This window comes from Pteropus vampyrus, unplaced genomic scaffold, assembly GCF_000151845.1.
Source record: "Pteropus vampyrus isolate Shadow unplaced genomic scaffold, Pvam_2.0 Scaffold45, whole genome shotgun sequence".
Classification (NCBI taxonomy): Eukaryota; Metazoa; Chordata; class Mammalia; order Chiroptera; family Pteropodidae; genus Pteropus; species Pteropus vampyrus.
In genome coordinates this window covers 5,030,118-5,054,566 of record NW_011888826.1, presented here as the reverse complement: position 1 = coordinate 5,054,566, position 24,449 = coordinate 5,030,118, and the positions used below count along the sequence as shown (strand labels likewise).

The window sequence follows — 24,449 nt, the reverse complement described above, 5'->3', positions numbered from 1 at the left end:
AAGGACTCGGTGGAAAACGGAGAACATGTGAGGTAAAGTTAATGAACAGTCAGAAGTAGGGTGAAGAGAAGAGACTGGAAAAGCTAGTGACGAACCAGTTTCAAGGAGGAAACTAATGGTGTCATTTCCTACAGATAATCAGGTAAGATTAGGACTGGAAGATACCCCCCTACATTAAAGGAAGAGGAGATTACTTGCTCAAAGGTCACTACTAATTTCATAGAAAGGAAAATCCATGTTTTAGTAATTTGAGAGTGACAGGATGGTAAAGGCTATGTTTTCAATGTACTTTAAGTCAATGGTGTGTAAGTGGTGGCTTATACTGGCTCGTGAGAGACTATTGTTCAATTTTCAGGAATTTCATGGCTGGCTGTTAAACAGCTATTATTAAAAATTAAATTATATGTATTTACAATTAAGTCGTATTAAAAACCAATCTAATCAATACTCACAAATCATCATTTCCTAATTATTTCAATACATGTTATCATCTATGCCCTTGAGGATATTCACATTGATCGTCTCTATATGGTAGAGATACAAAATAACGGCATGTTGGACACCTTTTCCTAACTGCTTTCAGTGACAACTGCCGATAGCTTGAAATTAACCTCAGACATTGCTAAATACCACAAATAAGAGCTCAATCTATTATTTCACTGATTTTCTACTTTATTTTAAGAATGTGTTGGAGAAAATGTTTACAGTGCAGTTAAGACTTTAAAGTGTGCCATGTCTATAACTCTTAAGCTGTGAATAGCAATAAGAAAGGAAAGGACATATTCTTCTGGTATTTGGAAATTATTAGCCAACTCAAGAAAGAAGTTGCTCATGTCATGTTATGGAGTGGCCACATGTGTTTGTGTTGCTTCACTCACGTTAACATGTTAACCGTGAATAGAAGTGTTAACTGACATTCATGTGGTCCCTTGGAAGTCCCCTCTCTTTTAGCTCGTAGTATCTCTTCCCGTTTTTCTACAAAGACATATGATCGCAAACACCTCATTTCTCCTTCATTCTCTGACTACTTTATATTCTCCAAGTGGTTACGGGGGCTTCAAGAATCATGAAACTTATTCTAGATGAATCATTTTCTGGGAGCTTCTGTTTCACATCTGCTTCGACATTTAATATTTATTGTTTCTCGGGCTGCTTAAACTGGAAACTTCATTTTAACACCTTATTATATTTATTTTTTCTTTACATTAAATTGTAAGATCATGGAGGCCATGGGCCATGTCTTTATCTCTGGTGCCTTGTCAGAGAATCTGGAACATAATATATACTTTTATTTATTTTTTTTTGAAGAGGGGAACCAAATTATTTTATTGAGGGCCTTGGGGGAGGGTCAAAGGGCTGAAAGGGCAATGAGATTCGATGTCTTCAGCTTGGCCGGGATCTCTCAGCTTCACAGCTACGGAAAGCAGTATGTACATTTAGTTAAGTTTATGAATGAGTGAATGAATGAAGGAGGTAGGGATCCATAACTCAAATCCAGGTTTGACTATCTCCAAAGCCCACATTCCGTTCACAAGAAGTCAAGAAATAACAAGGTATATCAACAGAGATCTTTATCATATATAGATAGGAAAGGTAGAATAAAATGCAGGCCTATCCATCTTGGACTAATAAACTGTATCCAAGTTCAACTGCCCAACATAAATGAAACTGACACTTGTATAATTTTACTTATGCTGATATATCATTGATGCCAAGATCAGAGGTCACTGTAGGACACAATGGTCTTATTTCATCTTTTAAAACATTTTAACCTTACCTTTTAATATTTACAGAATATAGACTATTTATAGTTGCTTGATTTCATGGGTTGTGCGTGTTATTTTGTGTAATCTACAACAACCTTCTGGTTTAGGATTTGTCTTCTTCCTACAAAGAAGTAATTGAGGATCAGAGAAATAAGATGAATTTCCTTATATAACCCAGCTATTAGGTAGCAGATCTGTTTTAAATTCAGGTCCATTACACTTAAAAGTGTGCTCTTCCTTTATTCCTCTGTGTCTCCTGGGAGATTTTTTTTTTTTTTTTTTTTTTGCCTCTTCTGACGTTGGTGACTGTTCCCTTTTTGTAATTTCCTCAGGATTATTCTCAACACTTTCTTCTTACCTCCCTGACCATTCCTTTTGAGCTTCTCCTAATATTTTCTCTCCTGTCCACCCTCTAAATAATGGTGTTCCCTAGTGTTTTGTCTTCAGCCTTTTTCTTTTCTCACTGTATATACTTTCGCTACTCAATATCATCCACTCTCATCCCTGCCATTTCTACACAGTGAATTCTCATTATTTGCAGTAGTTCTGTTCTATAAAGTTGCTATGAACACTGAGTTAGTGGTTCCTGAACCACTGCTCCTAGAGGAAATGCAGAATTAGGTTCTTGCAAGGTCCTGGGCACATTTTCATTAGCTGATTGATACATAACATTGTTTAATGTTTTTTTTTGCTGTTGAAAGAGACCTTATTTAATAGATATTGTTGATTCATTAACACTAAACTCACAGCCAGCAGTACTGCACGTTGTGCCTGAACAAAGCTTATCTTATACTCGTGTTTTCTCCACAAGGTACTTAGAAGATTGGACTCAGGAACAGCAGTTCTGCATTATGCTTGGGGCTATTTTCAACAGCAAAATCACCAATGAAATGCACAGAAATGCAAAAAGTATAATGTAAATAGAACATGAATTCGTTTACAGCTATAAAAGCTAAAACAAGAAGCAGAGTGTTTCCTTGTTCGCTCTCAGCTAGGACCATGCTCATTGGGCAAACTCAATTTTTTGCTTCTGTGCGCATGTCTACAAATGACCACAAAAGTCCCATGAGTATTGATTTGGAGTTACAAATAAATTTTATTGAGTAGGTGAATTTGCAAATATGTAATCTGTGAATAAAGGATTGACTGCATTTAGGATTTCCAAATTCGTTTTTCCAATACCTACTTCTTATTACTTTGGACTCATATTTCCAATTGTCTTTTCAATAGTTATTTTTATCTGGATGTCTCAGACCAAAATCTCTTTTTTATTTTTCTTCTAGTGCCTTCTCCTGGTATGACAAGTGGCCAGATGCTTCACAGGAGATGGAAGGAGAAAAATGAATTTCTCTGCTTATATACAGGAGAAAGAGGCAACTGCCTCAAAGGAGGGAGACAAAACTTTGCTTTCTAGAGATGAGATGGAAAAGGCCTTGGGTTCTCACACTAAACTTTTGGAATGTAAATATATTTCCCCAAGGGCCACACGAGCCCCAGTGTCTCTTTTAGAACCTGGAGATGACCCCACAGACCTGGGCCTCATGTTCCCTTGCCATGTAAACATGAGAACTTCCAAAGTTCTCTCCCCAGATCTGTAGTTATAAAGTTGTAAATTTACTCCCCCAGGCTTGCTCTGAGCCCAGGATCCAAACTTTTTAAGCTCATGTATTCAGAAAGTCCCACTTCTATGAGGACACAAGAAGGTTTTCTCTAAACTCTGATTCCCGACTCTGCCAAAGCAGAGGGTGTCATCCTCTATGACTTACACCTCACCCTCCTCACTACTCAAAAATGTCAGAAAGGTTTATATCTAAGTTTGGGGTTTATGTTTGTTATATTTCCTTAGGTTTATTGTAGAGGCCTTTACATTGCTGTCTTCTCTGCTCCAGATTTCCAGGGTCTTGGGAAGGGTTCCTCACAGAAGTTCACGTGAGCGCTCGCGAGCATGTATTTTCTGTGGGTCTTGCTCTTCTAGGCTACACTACTAGGCTACAGGGTGAAGGTAGAGTTTCTCCCTCTCCAATTCCCAAATCCAAATTCCCTATCCTTTATCAATCAGAACAAACATTTTAAAACGATTATTAGTAAGCAGTCCCTTGCAGTTTTCTCTGCGAGCCAGTGTCAAACCATTACTTTTAAAAACTGTTTTATTTCATTTTATATTAGTTTTAGGTGTACAGCAAAATGGTTAGAGATTCATATAATTTATGAAGTCATCCCCCAATTACTCCAGCACCCATCTGGCTCCACACAAACCATCACACTGATATTGACTATATACGCTGTACTATGCTCTAAATCCCTGAGATTGTTTTGTAACTACTAATTTGTACCGCTTCATCTCTTCACTTTTTTCATCCAACCCCTAAAACCCCCTTGCACCTGGCAATCACGTCTGTTCTCCGTATCTATGAGTCTGTTTTCATTTTGTTTGTGAATTCTGTTACTTAGGTCTACATGTAAGTTAAACCATGCGATATTTCTCTTTCTCTGTCTGACTTATTTCACTTAGCATAATATCTCCTAGGTCCATTCATGTCACTGCAAATGGTAAGATTTCTTTTTCTTTCTTTCTTTTTTTTAATCAAGCCATTCCTTTTTAACAAGTTCTCTTAGACGGATTCTGGTGCATACAATCAGCTCAATCTTATCAAGTTCCTGCATTTTTGATCATGCAATGGTCTTTTGAGATTATTTCCTGATTGTTATTGGCTTTATGAGATGTTTTTTGGCCTTTAAATGATGTGTTCTTGCATTAAAAAAAAAAAAAGCATGTGCAATGCAAAATATGTCCACCAGAAGGAGCACCAACCAACAGACTTCAGCTGTAACTTGAGAATCCAGCTCCAGCTTCACAACCTTCCCAATTTTTATTGAACATGAGAAGCTAAAATTCTCAGGAATACAGTGTTATATAAAATATACATAAGAGAGGATTAAATATATTACTGTGATTGTTATTATGTAGAAATATAAAGTTGCATTTGGTATGAAAAGAGAAAAAATGAGAGAAAGAGAGAAAGAGAGAGAGAGGAATTATTGGTGTGAAATTCTCAGCGGTTGTTACCATTCATTTCATAATAGCCTGAGAAAGAAAGTTTGAAAACAATATTTAAATAAAGCATCTAGCGTAATTAAATTTTACTAGTTGATTTGATTGCAAATTTTAACCTAGTTATTCTTTAAACCTTCATCTCTGTGGAAGGCTCTCTCTCCGGAGATTTAATAAACATCCAATGTTTTTCTTCTCCACTACCCCAGCCCCTTCCCAGCTCCCACCCTCCCCGCCCCTCCTTAGCCCCAAGACAAACACTCCCAATTACAACCCTCAGAGTAAAGATGAGAATTAGGCCAGTAAGTATGAATAACAAGAGTACAATTAGAAAATTTCACCCTAAATTTTTACTGAGACACTAGGAGCCTCCTTGCATAGAGAAGTGAGCTGTGTTTACATTTTGTAGAATCAATAGGTTGTTGTTTATTGTCAAAGTGCAGCATAAATCTGAAAACAAAAATCTTTGAGAAAGTTATGAGATATACAACTTAAACAAAAATAATTTTCATGAATTAAGAGAACTGTCTGGCTTTTGAAACTGAGTGAGACTGGTTTGGGCCTCTTGCTATTTGACTCTGACTTTAGCCAAGAAAAGATGACGTCCAAGATTAAACAACCTCCGCGTTAGTTCTATGTTTCTTTGCTCTTTACAGTGGGGACAAAATAGAGAGAAGTTCTGGCTGGTTCCCTTTTGAGTTTTTATTTGTTTTCCACTTCTTTTCAGGTAAGGCGAATTAATTTAATCAAAAGAATTGGTTTCAGGCTCCTGTTTTTCTTCTTCAGCTATTGACAAAACCATTAACAAGTGCCCTGTGCTAAGCACAGCTATGTAAACAGTATCTGACCCTGGGAGTCACAGCCTTAGAGAGAGAGTTAAGAGAATACATCTTTTAAATATGTAAATATGGCCAAAGGTAAGAGGATGCATTTTGGGCTGCACAAAGCAGCAGTAATGGGTATTTCCCATTGTTGTTGCCCAGTCACAGGTCAGAGATTTCAAAGAGCATCATTGGCTAGGATGAGATACCACTTAGGGAGCTCAGGGGTTAATGATTAATTCAGGCCATTATTCCATGTGAAAGAAGCCAGAGAAAGAGGAAAGACAAATACCATTTGGTATCACATATATGTGGAATCTAAAAATAAGCTGGACTCATAGAAATAGAGTTGATGGCCATTGTCTGATGCTGGGCATGGGGGGAAAAGGGGAGAGGTTGGTAAAAGGATACCAACTTTCAGTTGTAAGGTGAATAAAGTCTGAGGATATCATGAATATCATGGTGATATTCTATATGTTGATAATGCTATATTGTATGATCGAAATTTGCTAAGTCAGTAGATCTTACGTTTCCTCACCAAGAAAAAATAAGTAAATATGAGAGATCATGGACATGTTAACTTGATGGTGGGAATTTCTTTGCATTGTTTATATGTATCTAACCATCACATACACTTTAAATATCTTATAATTTTATTTGTCAATTACCTCTCAATTAAGCACTAAAAACAAACAGACAAAAATTTATGACAGAAAACAAATATTATTCTCCACCTTAAAGGATACTTAAGTACTAAAGTCTGTGTAAACAAAAGAGACGAATAAGAAGTAATTATTTTTATTTCAGGAGGTTCTTTTACTTTCCCAAAGGGTATTTTCCATGAGTCTTACAAGTAAAATCATTCTAGAAAATGTTTATATATAAATACATTTATAAAACTTGATTGTGCATGCTTTCAAGAATTTAAGTACTGTTAAAGGAGTAATACTATGTAAATATTTTTATGTTATAAATATTATATTCCTTTTAAACTCCTATATCAAGCTCAGTCCTAAGCCTACATGAGAATATCATAGGTGTTAGGTCACAGGACGCCACACTCCAGTCACTGAAGTACCAAAGACCTTGAGAATATGGCAAGTCCTCCCTTAACATTGTGGTTAGATTCTGTGGCTTTAAGCGAAATGATGTATGATGAAACCAATTAGGTTAACAGATCTAAACAAGAATTAAGTGTCAGTACATCTCATCGATATTATAATGGAATGACATTGAGTTAAATGATGTTGTCTGAGGATCTGCTGAATATACATGCCTATATCCTAAGACAATTTGAGTTCATTTGTCTTAAAGGGGGATCAACTTTACTCACAGAACTCACAGGGTGGTAAGATTGTCATTTAAGGAACGCTGGGTCTTAACCATCTTGATTCTCCCAACTCCAGCCTCTGCTGATCAACTGTGCTTCCTACAATTCTTTCTATTTGAATCATTGGACCATAGAATTTAAAACTCAAAAGAACTTTAGCAATCATAGTTTAATTCTTTCATTTAACAGAAAGAGACAGGCTATGAGACGACCCAGGCTACACAGGTAGTTAGCGACAGAGCCAAGATTTTGGGTGTCCATTCATTCATGATTGCATCCCATCCATAGGGATGAGGCCTGGCAGCCACTCATATGACTCTGACCCTTGAACACAGATAAATGAGTTGGCAGCCGTCACTCAAGCTTGGCCAATCTGGTTCTCTCTCTTTGAAATATGGACTTGGGATTCAGACTTGGTTAGCCTGCCCCTAGGACCGAAGTTGAAACATACAAACCGTGGGCAGCCATTTTTTTAAACATGATTTCCCTCCCCCACATTTCTTTAACTGTCAAATTTTCTTTGGAAAATCTACCCAAAATACCAAATTTTCATTTTAAAACTTAATTTATATTTATATAACAGTGTACCCTAAATTGATGTTTACGAGGATATCTTCTCTAAGCCCTAATGGTTTATACCTTCTCTCTAAAATGTACAAGTATCTTTTAATTAACTTGTCATTCTCAGAGATGTTCTGGAGAAAAAACAAATCATGAATGAAACACAAATTTGTCTTCAGTTCTGTTACAGTGCAGCAATTTACCATCTCACCCACGGTGGCCTGTCTCCTAAGTGAGGTTCATTCTCCTCAGACCTGGCTGACTGTAGCTCTCAAAGCAACAGCTGGCTACAGCATCTCCACTTCCTTATTAACAACTGTAGCCAAAACAGGCCATTCTTTGAGTTCTATGTTTTGACTAGTTTTCACCTCAGAAGAAGGTCTTTCTCCTGAATCTGCTTCCCCAGTTTCATCTTTTCTTCATTTAGGCCTCTTGGGGAAGGTTCTCATTCACAAACTCATTTTGGAGACCATTGCGGGACCCAGGATCAAGTGATTGAGATTTACGTGCAGTGATAGTCTTGAAGCATTTTTCAAATATGTCTTTTCTTCAAGTTCACTGTCTATGTGTTTAATTTCTTCTTGAAATTCCAAGCAGTTTCCTTCTGTTCGAGATGCAGGTTTCTCCGAAACGTTCTGATTGTTTTCTTCACTCTCCATTTTAGGACATTTTATCACACTGGAACGAGGATTGAATGAAGATCATATTTTCATCAATCTTTTTCTAAGAAAGTGTTGGACTCACAAGTTGTTTTCTTGAACTATTTGTATGGGAGATGATGGACTGAAACAGGCCTGTGAAATGCTGGGTAAAATCACGGCTGTCTGATGGACTTCCCGTCTTGAAAATTAAGTCTCAATTTACCTTGTGAAAGCGAGTCCTCTACTCCATAGCCACGAGCTGCCCAGGCGAAGTCCAGTTCTCGGAAAATCACTTCCTTCCACTGTCCTCAGAGGACAGGAAATGTGGCTGGGCCCTGAGAGGCTTCCTCTCAGGGCCACGGCCCTGTCTGTGGGTGGTCTCCATGTACATTAGTGTTTCAGGGCTGTCCTGACAAATTATCACAAACTGGGTGGCTTAAAATAGAAATTTATTCTCTCACAGTTCTAGTGGCCAGAATTCTGAAATCAAGGCTCCTGCCTTCAGGGTTGCATCCTTCTGGTGGCTCTGAAGGCCAATCCATCCCCTGCCTCTCTCCCAGCTTTGGGTGGTGGCTCTTGATCCTTGGCTTTCCTTGGCTTGTAAATCCATCACTCCAACCCCTGCCTCTGTAGTCATAAACACTTCTTCTCTGAGTCCCTGTGTCTTTTCCTCTTCTGTCTCTTTTAGGGATACTCTTGGTGGATTTTGCACCTACCCTAATCCAGAATGATCTTATCTTGAACTTTAATTATGTATAGGCAAAGACTCTTATTCCAAACAAAATCACATTCTCAGTTTCTGGGTGTACTTGAATTTAGGGGGACATGATTCAACCCAGAACACTACGTATGTTATATAATTCTATCTAGGGCCATCCAAACCACGGCACATGCCTTTAGCAAATTAGGTATTATTTAGACTATGAAGTACATGGTATGGAAATGTTTGATTAACTTGGAAATCCAGTCACATCACCAAAGAAATTTTTAACATTACAGTTATGTTCAGTTAAAAAATAGACTTTCAGCTATGTGATAATTTTTGCATGGTTGTAAAAACTTTTTTATTGTATACTAGTGCAATAAAAGTTTTCGTCAATAGTGGCAATCAAGAGTTAGCGTAAATAATTTTTAAAAAGTCTCAATTAGAAATTACATGTAGCCATTTCAAGCATAAAAACATATATGTATTAAAATTATATTAGTTATTAGCACACTTAGAAACACATTAAATGTTAGAAAACAACTTTTGAAGGTTAAATTTAGTTGTTAATATCTTTCTAAATACTGTATGGATTTTTATAACATTTTTGAAATATAGAGAAAATATCGTGGTTTTTACTGTAGCAAGCTCTACGTAGTTGCCCCTCCAGTTTACCCCAGCATGTAGGACAATTCTTTTCTATGAGTCATAACTTTAATAACATGTAATAACATACTTTGGTTTTTCTTTAGGTCATATAAATCTTTTGCCTTTTAATAAGATGTAATATGCCTTAGAGACCGTTTTGTGCATAAACAAATGCATTTATTTATTTACGTGTGTATATATTTATCACATATTTATAAAATTATATTTATGTAAAACCATGTATTAATATACATTTATTGTAAATATTTATAAAATTATAAAATTTTATACACATGGAATAACAATACTCATATAATGCAAAACTGACTCTTTTTCTTGGAATATAAAGTGTAGTCTTTTCTTATAAGTATACGTAGAACTATGTCATTTTAAATGAGAGCTGCACAGTTTTTCATATAGCAGGGCTGTATCAATGTCCTACAATTTCTTTTATCAGTTTACTATTAATGACTTGTTTCCAGATTGGTTTTGTTTTTGCTATCGCCAGTAATACCACAATGAATATTTGTGTGAAAATATTGGTAAAATAAATCCCTAGAAGTGGAATTGTGGTGTCAAAGGCCATGAGATTTAAATTTTTGATAGATGTTGTGAAATTAGTAGCAAATTTTAGCACAAATTTACTCTCTCATTTACTGTTTAAGAGGGTGGCTGCTTTCCTACGCAATTTCCAATAGTCTTTAAATTGTTATTGAAAGAGTTAAAAAGTGCTATCTTCTTTCTTTAATCATGGGTGAGAAAACAAAAGGAAGATAGGAGAAACTAGATTGCTCATACTAAATCATTCAATCAATGGTCACCTATAGAAGAAAACATAAAACTTAGAAATTTAGCTCTTAATCTATGAGGCAGTAAAAGACAAATGGGAAATTATGATAAATACTTTTGGTAGGAAAACCAACTTTGTTTTCACTTTAAGAGTGTTCTAGTTATTTAGTTCATTATTATAATGAACGCTGACAATGAACGTGTTGTCTGTTGTCCTGGATTATAGAAAACAGATTGTGGGAATGAGAAGTAGGACACCTGCAGTATAGGCCGATGTGTAATTGGTCTTATATAATCATTTTATATATAATTTGTAGTGTGATTTTGGGCAAATCATTGAACTGTTTAGTCCTTCCGTGTCTATTTTACTATGTTTGTAAAGTAGGGGGTTATAACCTCAATGCCTTAACAACTGTTATGAATCTAGGAATGTCTAAATTCAATAAATGTTGCTATCGATGAGAGTTTCCAAAATAAAAACCTTCTGATCTTAATTCTCCAGTAGGTGGTGATATTATAACACCCAAAGTAGTTAATGATCTAGGAACTGACAGCCATTGTAGTAAAATTTTAATGCTATACAAAGAGTGCATTTATAAAATTTATTATGTTACATCTAATATGTTCACTTAGAATATCAACCAATCGTTATTTTTTTTAATGTCTATAGAAATCAAATTCCAAATCCGATTACTTCAGATGACGTTTTCTAATCTGTCATAGTTTAATTCGGTTAACTTTCTAAATAGTTTTTGTTTTAATTAATCAATTATTTAATTAGAAGACTAAGAGTGGATACAGATCAAACTTTGTTTACCTTATTGAAACTTTATAACTACTGTTTAAAAAGATATAGTCGAAGGAGGGCCCCAAATAAGGTCTCTGGATATCTTGTTAGGAAATCAATTATATAGTTTACTAATTATATAATTATACAGAAAATCAAGGACATCAACCAAAAAATTGGAAGTTTACAAAATTGCAAGATTTTAATGTAAACTTCAAAAAAATCAATTGCGTACTTACATTAATGATCTCTAGTTAGAAAATAAAGAAATAAATGTAATAACTTAGCAACAAAAGCCTTTCATAAATTAATAATGATTTATCTGAGAACATAAAGTATATAGTAACAGAATACTATAGTAATAGAACATCAATAGGAAAAATAAATAAGGGTACTCATAATTACAGAGATTAAATATAGTAAACATAAAAATACTGTTCATGTTAAACATAGATTAAATGTAAATATACCCCAGGAACCTGTATGAAACATTTTATACAAGTTGATGATAGTAAAAATCTGGAAAAACCAGGAAGCAGACACAGAAAATACTTTTTAAAAGATAATAATTGACTTACCCTAAAAATTTCCAAATGCTTTATAACACTTTTGTTAAAATGAAAAGATATCGAGAGAACAATGTTAAAGTGATCATGGAAATAAAAAAAAAATTAGAATGGATTATTATAATAAAGATATTTTGCTTCCCAAATATAGCATGTTTACAGACCCTTATATATAAAATATCACTGTTAACATAAAACTTGTCACTGATGAATGCTACCAATGCATAACCAAACACTAGTTCTTAATATGTGCTGCTTAGAAAAAAATCTTTGATGTTTTGCTTTATTTCAAAAAAAGAAAAAGATTTAGGTTAGGAAGGAGGCATCACTTACAGAAAGGATTGTTACACATCATTTCCTTGGCAAGATGTGTAATCTCATTATAAAATTTTTAAATAGGACAGGCAATACTCTGAGTTGATTTAGGAGGTGTTGTCTGAAATGAAGTATAGGGTATCAGCTCAGAGAGGCTGCAAATTTTAATTTTCTCTTTTTAGAGAAAGAGTGAATAAATCCTAGCTATCAAAACTCTTCCTATCTGAACACAGGAACCTAATCGACTTGGATAAGTGGTATCTAAACTCTCATAATCTGGACCCAGGAACAAAATAGATTAAAATATGAGGGATGCTTATATGTTATTACAGATTAAGCAAAATTGAAAGGAGGAAGGAGTCTAAGGAAACCAGAGTTTCTTTTTGTCAAATGCAGAGGGTGCTATGTGGGCACAAAAGCATTCCTCTTTCTCCTGGGCACACGTCTAGACCGCTTCTCCCAGCCCGCCTTAAAGGTAGGTGTGTGGGGCCACGCGGATGCAGGTGGGTTCAGCTTTCCAAACCTGACCCATAAAACCTCCCTCGCAATACCTCCTCACACTCTTGTCCATCTCCCAGCAAAACGCAGAGAAAGGAACGGGCCAAGGACTCCAAGGCTTAGTGGATGGTAGAGCCACAGATGGGAAGAGTTTGGGTCCCTTAGCTGCTGCTTGCCTGAAACATTCATATTCAACTTTGCATGAATGAAAAATAAACTTTTAGTATGAGATTGTAGGATTTGTTTTACAGTAACTATTGCTACTCATTCTAACTAATACATGTTACTGGATTTTTCTTTCTGTTTGTCAGATTATACTTTTTTTTAACTATTATGAATGTGTGAATGGTATTTTATATGCTACTTTCTTTGTTTGACATTTCCATGAACTTATTTTTGTATGTAAAGAGGGTTGGCATGCTAGTGATGTTTAACACAACCTTAGTATTTCATATAGTTAATATTCTCTTGTCTTATCCATTCTCAACTGTTTGGCATTAGTTTCCAATTTTTCACCATAAGTTATGCTACTCAGTACCTCTGAACCAATTATTTTGGGAACTTTATTCAAAATGGAATTATCTGGTCAAATAAATGAATGGTTAAAAAGAATAAATGTGGTTAGTGGCTATTACACACTCTGTGAATTCCTAAAAATCACTGAGTTGTGCAAAATTGTGCATGACCCACAAAAGAAAAAAGTGGTCAGTTGGACTTCATTGAAACTAAAAACTTCTGCTCTGTGAAAAACATTGTTCAGCTAATAAAAAAGACAAGCCAGATGTTGAGAAAATCTTTGCAAAAACACATATTTGATAAAGAACTGGTATCTAAAACATACAAAGACTTCTTAAAATCCAACAATAAGAAGAGAAACAACCAAATTAAAAAATCAGCAAAAGATCTGAACACACACCTCACCAAATAAGATATACAGATGGCAAATAAGCATATGACAAGAAGCTCAATGTCATATGTCATTAGGGAGTTGCAATTAAAACAGTGAGATACTACTACCAACTATTAGAATGCCTAAAATCCAAAACACTGAAACACCCAGTGCTGGCAGGGGTATGGAGCAACAGGACCCCTTGTTCATTGCTCATGGGAATGCAAAATGGTATGGCCACTTTGGAAGATAGTTTGGCAGTTTCTTACAAAGCTAAACATACTCTTGCCATGTGATCCAGCAATCATGCTCCTTGAGTTGAAAAAAATTGCACTCCAATGAGTTGAGAACTTATGTTCACATGAAAACCTACTCACAATTGTTTATAAGCAGTTTTATTTATTTTTTTAATTTAAAAACTTTTAAAATTATAGTTGACACACAATATTATTATATTAGTTTCAGGTTTACAACATAGTGAATAGACATTTATATAAGTTACAAATTAATCACCCTACAGCAGCTTTATTGATAAATGCCAAAATTTGGAAGCCACCAAGATGTCCTTTGGTAGGTGAATGGATAGATAAATTGTGGTACATCCGTACAATGGACTTTTATTCAGCAAGACAATAAAGTGAGCTATCAAGTCACATAAACACACGCATATTTCTAAGTGAAATAAGTCAACCTGAAAAAGCAACATCCTGTATGATTCCAACTGTATGGTATTTTGTAAAAGGCAAAACTATGGAGATAGTAAAAAGATTCGTGGTTGCCACGTGTTAGCATGGAGGGAGTGATTGATAGATGGAGCACAGAGGGTTTTTAGAGTAGTGAAACTGTTCTGTATGATACTGTGATAGAACATACATATCATTATACATTTGTCAGAACCAATAGAATGTGCAACAAAATAAGTGAACTTTAGTTAATAATAATGTATCAATATTGGCTCATCAAATGTAAGAAATGCACCACCCTTACCCAAGATGTTAACCGCAGGGGGAACCGTGTTTGAGAACTCTCCGTGCTTTCCGCTCAATTTTTACATAAAATTAAAAATGCTCTAAAAAGTAAAGTTATTGATTAAAAAATAAATAAACTAAGTAATAAATAAACAAACATTACAGGGCAAAAAATGGGGTTAGGTACGTGACACTCAAATACTTCATTAGTGACACACAGTGATTTGATGCGTAACAATTAGAAAAAAATCATATTTTTAAAATACTTCAAGAGCAAAATTAAAAACAAACTAAAATTGTCAATGTTGGTATGACAAAGAAGAAACGATTGCTCATCCTTATGAGTCATATGCATACATAGTAAGGGGTGTGGATGGATGTGGCTCAGACACATGGTGCCCGGAGGGACCTGGTAGATATTAGAGGGTGTGTGCGCGTGTTTTGTGTATTCCCACCCAGCTGAGCTGGGTGCAGTATTCCTAGTGTTTCTTGCAGACAAAATCACACATAAGGAAATAAGAAATTTGCAGTATCCTAAAATTATTCTCGAATTAATTAATTGTACTGGAAAAAATTTGATTTTCAAAGCAAGCATTAGCACACAGCTGACTGTTGTATTAAAAGGCATATAAAAACAGCAATCTTTTGCTCCTCTCGTCCAGCCCCCAGAGCCATGACTCAACTCTTTTCGTCTGTTTCTTCGAGTAATTAGGTCCATATTATTTTTTAAAAAATGCTTAAGTTGCTGTTTCTTTAGTTACGTATTTTGGAAATGAACGACTGCATCCCCTTGGCTCTCTTAGGCCCTCCCCCCGCCCTCTCCCAGGGCTGTGTTGGTGGACACTGCTATTATGGCTCTGTCAACATCCAACATTAAGTCAAGCAGTTTACCGCGAATATCTTTCATTCCCTGTAAAATTTTTGTCTTCAGCATTTGACTCTTATTAGTAGTATTTAATATGGGGGCTTTCACAGCTGTGTAGTGGTAACTGAATTTTGATTTATATTTCTTTTCTAATGCCAGTGAAATGTGAGCACCGACATAATTTTTATCTGTTCTTTATATATCCAGAATTTGAAACTTTTATTAGGTATGTTGTCAGTTTGGGATTTCATTGCTTTCTTTTTAATACATTTACCCATGTCACTTTACGAATCTGTTTTTCTATTTTTTTCTGACATGTATAGTTTTTAATGTGCATTTTACACTTTTATTTATAATAGTGTATGGTGTGACATTTGGATCTAATTTATTTCTTCTTCATACCAATATCTGATACGCTAGACAATTTCACTGCCAATATTTTTTTCCTCAGCAGCCTTGCTGTATTCGTTAGATTGTAGAGTTATGTGCAGCTAATTGTTCATGTCATCTGTTCTTTCACGGCCTGCGTTATCCTCATAGAAATTGATGGTTCTTCTATAATGTCTATGTTAGGATTCTCTTCCTACTCAGTTAAACTTTATGTCCTTGCACGTTATTTTAGTATTACTGGCTCAATTTTCTCTAATGTCTTTATAATTTGGTGGTTGATTGCCCCATTCCCCACCCCCCCACGCACACACACGAACGTGCGCACGTGCGCACACACACACATACACACACACACACACAGAGTCATCTGCTTATGTCATTTGGTTGGAAGTTGACTTGGTTGTGCTGGTCTACCTTAAGCACTATTCTACTACTAATGAGAGTATCAACTCATTTCCTGATCTTTTGCTCTTTACCTCAGGGAGGCAAACATTTTAACATAATCTTGGTTGGTTATTTTCTATAAAAAATAGTCATGGTTTTAAAACATTCAGATTTCATTTCTTTAAATATATTTGTTGTTGGATTTAGCTCAGAATATGCACTGTGATTATTAATTCAACATCTGTTCAGAAATATCAATATTGTGTTTTATTGAATGATATTTTCAGTTGGCCCTTGCACAATAGGAGGGAGACACTGAAGTCATGTGATCATAGTAGCCTATTAATTAATTTTTAAAGAATCTTATGCATGATCAAGGAATTTACCCAAGGGTAAATACTAGGATGTAAAAGATTAGCTTCTGACTGACAAGGCTCAGGGTCATTTATATCTCTCTCTGTTTAGAGGTTTTTACTGACCTCGCTGGTTCAAAGCAATCCTTTGAGGCACAGCATTTATTGTCTCTGCCACTTCCTGGTCATTTATATGCTGCCCTTGAGAGTTGTCAACTTTTCATGTTGGTGTTTTTGGCCCAACTAAGTGATAAGCTCCTTGAAGGTGGATCCCTAATAAGTTCCTTCTCTTGTATGTCTTATGATGTCCAGATGAATTCTTTACATAAAATAGATGCTCAAAAATATTAATTGGTTGAAACTGTCAATAACTTTCGATCACAGAATCCCTTAGTGTAAAATCTTACCAGTAAACTATACTTTCTTTTATTATGTTCTCAGGCACACACACACACACACACACACACACACACACACACACACGCACATGAGCACACATATCTTTTTTGTTTTCATGTCAGACATCTTTGCTGACACATTAGATTTTGTGACTCCTTATTTTGCCAGTTCACATGTGACACAATATCTCCAACTGCCACCTAAAAGGAAGTCTCAGAGGGTCACGAACAGCATGTGTCGGCGTCACAGCTCTCTTGCCTTTTCTGTTTTGCAGGACTGTACTTTTAGGGATGTTTTTCTTCTCACAGCAAGACACAGAGGAAGTTCAAAAATACATCTATAAATGTACTTCTCAGAAGACATCTTGGCATATAGAATTACTGATTGGAAGCAGGCGTCTCTACTGACTTCAAGACTATCCTGATTAGATGTCGTTATTTCCTTTGTGGCTTAAATAACCGTATATTAATCTGAATTTGAAACCATGGGCTCCAACCTCTTTTTAAGTTGCTAGAAATTGCTAACCACTAGCTTAGTAACAAGGGGAGAGCTAAATTCATCATTTTTTTTTGAGGTTGCACAATAAATTAAACTTCAGAAACAAAAGGTAAATTTGGCTCATGTTGTACTGATTGACAGACGTTGCTCAAACCAGTGACATCAGGAAAAATACAGTGGCAATAAGATGATAAACCAAGGTTGTGACTGAATGTGTAACTTCACAACAGAGAAAAATCCCTTATGGAGTCAGACCAGAGCCCCCGTAAGCATTCAGAGTAGGGGTCTCTCTATTTGTTGTTATTTTAAAAAATGAAGATATGTTGGCTTTTTAAAGATCTAATTATTAAGCAAGGTCTTTGACATTCTGAAAGAAAAAAATCTTATCACAATGTCTCAAAGAAATAGATTTTTCTAAGACCATTTCATAAGGCAATTTTATAACTTCATTGAAATCGACAGCCTGCACTTAGTGTGAAGTGTGTATTTTAGTGGACTAAATCATTCTAAGTTAGATTCATAATCTTTAAGGTCTAATGCTATGCCTTTAAAACAGCTGTTTCATTTCACTGAAAAAGACTGCAATACAAGTGTTTTATATGTTTTAAATGCAGCAGGATTGTCTGCTGTTTAGTCATTTATTCTTTTGACAGTGATGAGAAGAGAGCTGCCTGCTTCATTGCTAGAGGAGCCTCAGGAAGCACTGATGATCTTATTGGTTCTTATGTCTGGAATATTGCCAACTGACAGGATAGACTGTGTTAAGCTTGAAATGTGAACTCTAAAAATGTTTTAATGGGAAGCATTATAATGATCTCAATTTCATAAAATGCTACTTCCTCTCCATTTTCCAATAACAGACCAATCCCTCAGTCTTTCTCTAGCCACGCTCTCACCGGCACCTCTGAAAAGCTTGCACAAAACGGGCACAAGGACTGGAATTCATTTAAATGGAGTCGTATGTAAAAGTTGCACCCATTTATTTTGTCACTAAGATGGCTGGTGAATGAAATAGTGGCGAAGTAAGAAGTAAAAATAGTGTAAAGCTGAATTTTGGCACTTATGTAAGAGTTGGCATCTGTTTAGACCATATGAGTGGCTTAATCTTTGTGAGGATTATACGTGGAGTTTAGAGGGGAATGCGTTTTTTGTAAGTAAACAGAAACAAAGAGGGCTCTAACTGTTAAATATTCTAAATTTTTATGTAATGAGAGTGGTCTTGGATATCTGGAGTAAATAGGAATAGAGGCTCGTACACACTTAAATGAGTTGGTTCAGCACACAGCCGTCTTGAGTGCTATTAGGAGATAACCATCATACGATTGTCTGTGGGTATGAGCTTGTTTGTTTTGTTTGTTCATTTGTTTGTTGCTTTTTGTTTTATAGCCCACATATGAGTGAAATCATATGGATCTTGTCCTTTTTCATCTACCTTATTTCACTTAGCATGCTACCCTCAAAATCTACCCCAGTTGTTGCAAATGGCAATATTTCATGTATTTTATGGCTGAGTAATATTCTATTGTATATATACAGCACATCTTCTTTATCCATTCATCTTTCAAAGGATACAAGTTGTTTCTACGTCTTGGCTATTGTGACTAATGCTGCAATAACCTAGAAGAAAGGGGGTTGGGAGAGAACAAACAGGGCAAGGAGGACCAAATATATGGTGATGGAAAGAAACTGGACTTTGGGTGATGAGCGCATAACCAAATACACGGATATTGTATTATAAGATTGTACACCTAAAATTTATACAAAGTTATTAACCAAAGTTACTGTAATACATTTAATTTTAATTTAAAAAGGAGATAGCACTGTATTTTGTGCTGGGGTATAAAGATCAATTAAACAGATTTCCTCTCATAAGAAGCCAGTGACAAATGTAGTCAAAATGCTATTTTCTAATTGTATAGATGTACTTTCTTCAAATCCATAATTAGATATCACCTTTCAGACACACACACACACACACACACACACACACACATATATTTCTAGCATTTTCTAAATGGTTATATTTTTTATTCGAAACTCAGTGCGCAAATGGCTATATAAAGACAAATGAACATCCAATCGGAGGTTTTAGATATTTTAAGTTCAGCATGATAGTAATTTCATTCTTGTCACGATGATCTTTTCCTTAGTATCATCACTCTTATTTTCTCCATTTCCAGCTATTTTCATAACTCCAATGCAATAGTCTAGGAACTGCATCTAAGACTGCTGACTCACGAAGGTGGTAATTTTTCAAAAGTACAAGTGTTACCTCAGAGACTATACACTGCTCTCTGGCTTGAACTGTGCACTTGGGAACTCATGTAGAAAAACCCAAATTGGTGCAAAAAAACTGCTTTAGGCACAATAATGATGGATCACAAAAATTCTGGTTGTAAGAAAGACTAATGATTTGCAGTCAAGGGAAGGGTCACCTGTAAGCAAGACCATTTCGGTTTGATATGATGTAGTAAGCTGGACATTAGCAATATGCATCGCATAACTCCCAGGAATGCAGGATGTTATACTATTAAAATCTCTAATTCTAAGGATTTAACATTTGAATAACTTAATTGGTTGATGATGGACTAAAAGCGGGTACACAAACAGAAGGGGCCAGTAAACTAAAATCACCTGACAGTGAACTTCTCAGCTTTCCAGCTTGGCATGAATTTAACATTCTCAACTCCAGGTAAGCACGTGGAAGTCCACTTTTCTTGTTGCCTGTCATTTAGGCTGGCGATTCCCAAACTTTTGAGTATGAAGACTCCCCAGTTGCTAGAGGTGGTACTGTTAACTGTTCAGTCTGGAGGTCCTACCCGGTAGAGACATACTGGATTTGAGGGTTTCGTGTGCTAGTTCTGTGGCCGTCGGGTGGAGGCCTGTGGGGAATGAGAGGAGCAACGACCTGCAGCCAGCGTGCCATTCTCCCGCCTTACCTTTTGACGATAAATTGAAATTGGATTTTTCCTAAATCCCAAGAATATGTAGGAAAAAATCCAACATGATTCAGGGAGAGACAGTTTAGGGTCTAAGAATTACCCGGATATTATCTGGGAAGGGAATAGAGGGAGAGATCATTGTCATGTATAAGATAAAACATAGCAAGGCCTAGATACCAGTTGCCCTTACTCATCTTGGAAGTTATCAATTGTTAAAGCTCCTGTAATATTTGACATAAATATGACAAGGGAATAAGGATTTCCATTTTAAAAGGTTGAAGTACAGTTGATAGTAATGTGTCCCACTAGCTCTTCCTTCATCTCGCTCCCCTTTGAGAGTTTCTTAGCAGGATCACTTATAAAAATTCATGTGACTTCCCCTTTCCCTCTCTTCCTTTCTTCGTTCTGAGCACCTACTAGCTCAGGATTTCTCAGAATAAAGGGAAACGAAAAGCAGAGTCAAATGTATAAGCAACCTAAACATAAAACATTCTTAAACTAAAAGAAGAAAATAGAATGGTCTGTCTTTCCATCTCTTGGATTTGTCAAAAATTTCTTCAATAAATAAGCAGAAAGGAAAAAAAAAAACTATATCAAAACCAAGAACTTTCATAGAGCAATGTAATACTAACAACAATAACAATAATAATAATTGCTAGGCACTAATATACATGTATCAACCCAATCAATAAGGTGGGTTCAAATACTGTTCTAGTCTCACAGATGAGAATTATAAAACACATAGATATTAAGTATCTTTTTCAAGATCACATAGTTCATACATGGCAAACACCATAAACAAGATTAAAAGACAAGCGACAGGTTAACGAAAGACATTTATAGATTGTGTAACAAAGATTTGTTTTCCAGACTATATAAAGGACACCTAGAATTAAATAAGAAAAAAGACTGGCCAATTTGAAAAGGGGCCAAGCAATTTAAAGGCAATGAAATCCAAATGTCTACTATGCATATGAAAAGATGCTCAACTTTACTGGCTATGGGAAAATGCAAATGAAACCAGTAATGAGATGGCAGTTTTTATCTATCATGTAGGCATAAATGAACATATCTGGCAATATCAAGCCTTTGTAAAGACATTTTAGAGACTATACTTTCATATTCTGTCAGGTGGGAGTAGACGGTGGCACAGCAACTTTGGGTGCATCCAATAAAAATAAAAACAAGCATACCCTAATTCTTAATAATACCGCTTCAGGGAATAGTCATCCAGAGCTACACTGGTAAACGTCAGTGGTGTGCTGGTAAATATTTAATGAGTGGCTTTCTGGTTGAGGGACAGGGAGTTTGATTTGTAGGTTTGCCGTTCTCTATAGTGTAAATGCTCCCACCATGGTGGGAGCTGCCAACATAGCATCACTGAAGGCAGAGTAAGAAATATGTGCATTGTCGGCTTCCACGAGTCATTGGAGCCCAGATCAGTGCACAGCTGCGAGACATCTCGGCACCCAAGCACGAGAGACACGAGCGAGCATGTTCACTGAAGTTCGTTGGCAGCAGAAAACATTTAAAATAAACTAAATATCCATTAATAGATGAATGAACATACAACTTGTGATGATTTGTGATAAGGGTACACTGCAGCAAAAAGCAATAAATTATCTCTACATATATTACTGTAGAACTCTATCTGTCCATATTGGGATAGTTCTCAAAACATAATGTGGAATGATACAAATTACACAACAATACTATTATATCATTCTATAATATAAAAACACATGCAATATAATAATGGATTTTAAATTCTCCCTATATCTATCTATCTATCTATGAAATAGAAGGCTATATATCAAAGTAGAAAAATGGACTAGAAGGCTACATATCAGCATTATACTCTCCTTTGGAGTGTGGAAGGAGGTAATGACGTGGGGCAAAAGGTGCGGTGATAATTAAAGGCTGTATTAGTAATATCTGTAATATTACTTCTCACAATATCTGCTCTTAGCCTCTTTGAATTGTGTGTGGAAAAACTCTAAAAAGTTCTTATTTCTGTAATCTATAAATTTGTCAGTTGAAGAAGCATCCTTCTTAATAGCAGCTTTTCCGGAACCAAAGGAACATTGCCACATTAAATATGCATATCAATGATAAGACTTATCTCAACTTTAGGAACATTAAAATGTTTATTCAGGTGTGCTCAAAATGAAGGAATATGGTAATTCAGCTGACTGGGAGGGTTTAGCAGCTGTCAAGCATACATTTCATTACTTTTTGATAATAGATATGTGATGTTTCGAAATAACACAATACTTATTAATACATCCAAAGGTTTATTAACCATTCAACATTTGAAATAAATATCAATGATTGTATGTACATAGGACCTACGGTTGACGTGAAGCTATTAATCTATCAGAGCCTTCCAGAAACTGCCAATCTCAACCACTTGGAAAATAGGTGGCAAAGCAGAAGTAAGTAAAAATGCCTCTGAGTGGCAAATTCCACATGCTTTGTCACAGGACATATGACTTTCCCAATAAAATTGTATGGAAAGTAAGAGAAAAAATGGAAAATGGCACTGGGGAGAAATGATGGCCTGTGACAGCAATGAGAAGTGACAGCAGCCTGAGAGACAGAGCACCATAAAAGCCAGCAGCAGGGGTCATTTAGCATAAGTGCGAACCATCCTTTGCATCGCAATGACTCTGGAAGCTTTCAAAAGTACAACATCTTTTTATGCCTTTATTTCTTGTTTACTCGTTTTGTGGAGCACAGACAGCGGAATAACCAAGGTTTTTAATGTTGCCTTAGACTCATCAAGAAAATGCAAATTTTTCTTCAGTATGCTCAGAGATGCAGGATTTAGAAATATTTTTCTAAAGTCTTGGCTTAATGTAGAATGCTCTCTGAAAATGCCAGGGAAATGAGACATCACTTTATTTAAAAAGAGTTCATATTTATACATATTCTATGCCATCCTGCTTCCTTTTGAGAAGTAAGCATTTTTAAACAAGCGATGTAACATTTTCCCCCCAGGTTTTCTTTTTTTTTTTTTCAAGGGTTTTTCTTTTTGTTTTTTTATTTTTTTTTTTAGTTAGGAGATTCTGGAATTGTTATCAGCCCTCACATGATAAAAGGTCTGGGCGGTGGACTGAAAACCTTGAAATGACTTGCTGGGTGACCGACCATATGGGGAGTCATTCCCAGAGCCAGAAATAAAGACTAGGTTTCCCCAAGGCTAGTCCCCTTTCATTCTTTCTGTACTCGCGTGTCAAAATACTCAAGGCCATGCAGACTTCTTTTAGGGAGTCTATCTGATCCAGTCTGAGAAATGGTGTCAACAGGGTCCCTTTATGCTACTATGTGGGATACTGTAGCTACTTTCCAGCGCCCACAGGAAGAGGATGCTGCTCCCTGAAGAGACCCTTTGCTCTCTGGAAAAACTGAGAAGTAATGACATAAAAAAAAAAATCCCCAATGTAGTCACTTTCAGCCTTGAGAAGGGCAAAATGTGACAAATGTAACATAAAAAGAAAGAAATGGAACTCTAGGAAGCCGACGATCAAATCGAAATTTCCGTCTTGGGAAGTGGGGATTGAAATTACCCTGCTATGGGGGTAGGATTGCCAGAGAAAATATAGGACTCCCAACTATAACAGTTGGCACTTATACTTAAAATTCTCATTGTTTATCTAAAATTCGAATTTATCCAGACACCTTGTACTGCTATTTGCTAAATCTGGCGACGTTACTTTAGGGACTTACTTTCCCTCCCAATCAACCCTCGCGTGCCTGAATGGCAGAGCAGAGCCTTGCGAGAGAAACGCCCTTCTTCATCTGGTGAAACGTGTAGGAAGAAGAAAACCATCCGCGTCTTCCTCTTCATCTTTTGATGTAGAAGTTCTTATGCCAAGCGAGTCCTAGAAAACATTCACTTTTGCTTGCTCTGGGCTGCTGCCCTGTCCCAGGATGTCGGAATTCCTCTCTGTTAACCATTATATCTTTAATAAAATAAACTGTCCTTTTAGACGCCTGAGAATTTTCCGAGCCTTGTCAAACAGTGAAAGGTATCAAAAATTGTGCGATTGCTATTTGCTTTTCCCAAGCAGAACAATAACACCCATTCTGCACTTATTTGCATTTATATACATATTTATATATTCATCTATCTTTCACTCGGAATTATGCTTTCAATACAAATCAGTAAAATGCTAATCTTGGAGCATAGATTTACTCAGCAGCTACTGTATGCCCAATGCTGATGAGGTTTGAGACGTGGAGATAGGACAGGCATGTTCTGTGTCATCATAGACATTGTAG

General features: G+C 36.0%; 1 pseudogene; it reads right to left on the bottom strand.

Moving 5' to 3' along the window:
- Positions 1-7,680: 7,680 nt before the first annotated feature.
- LOC105291434 overlaps positions 7,681-24,449 on the bottom strand; it is a 103,285-nt pseudogene continuing 86,516 nt past the window's right edge.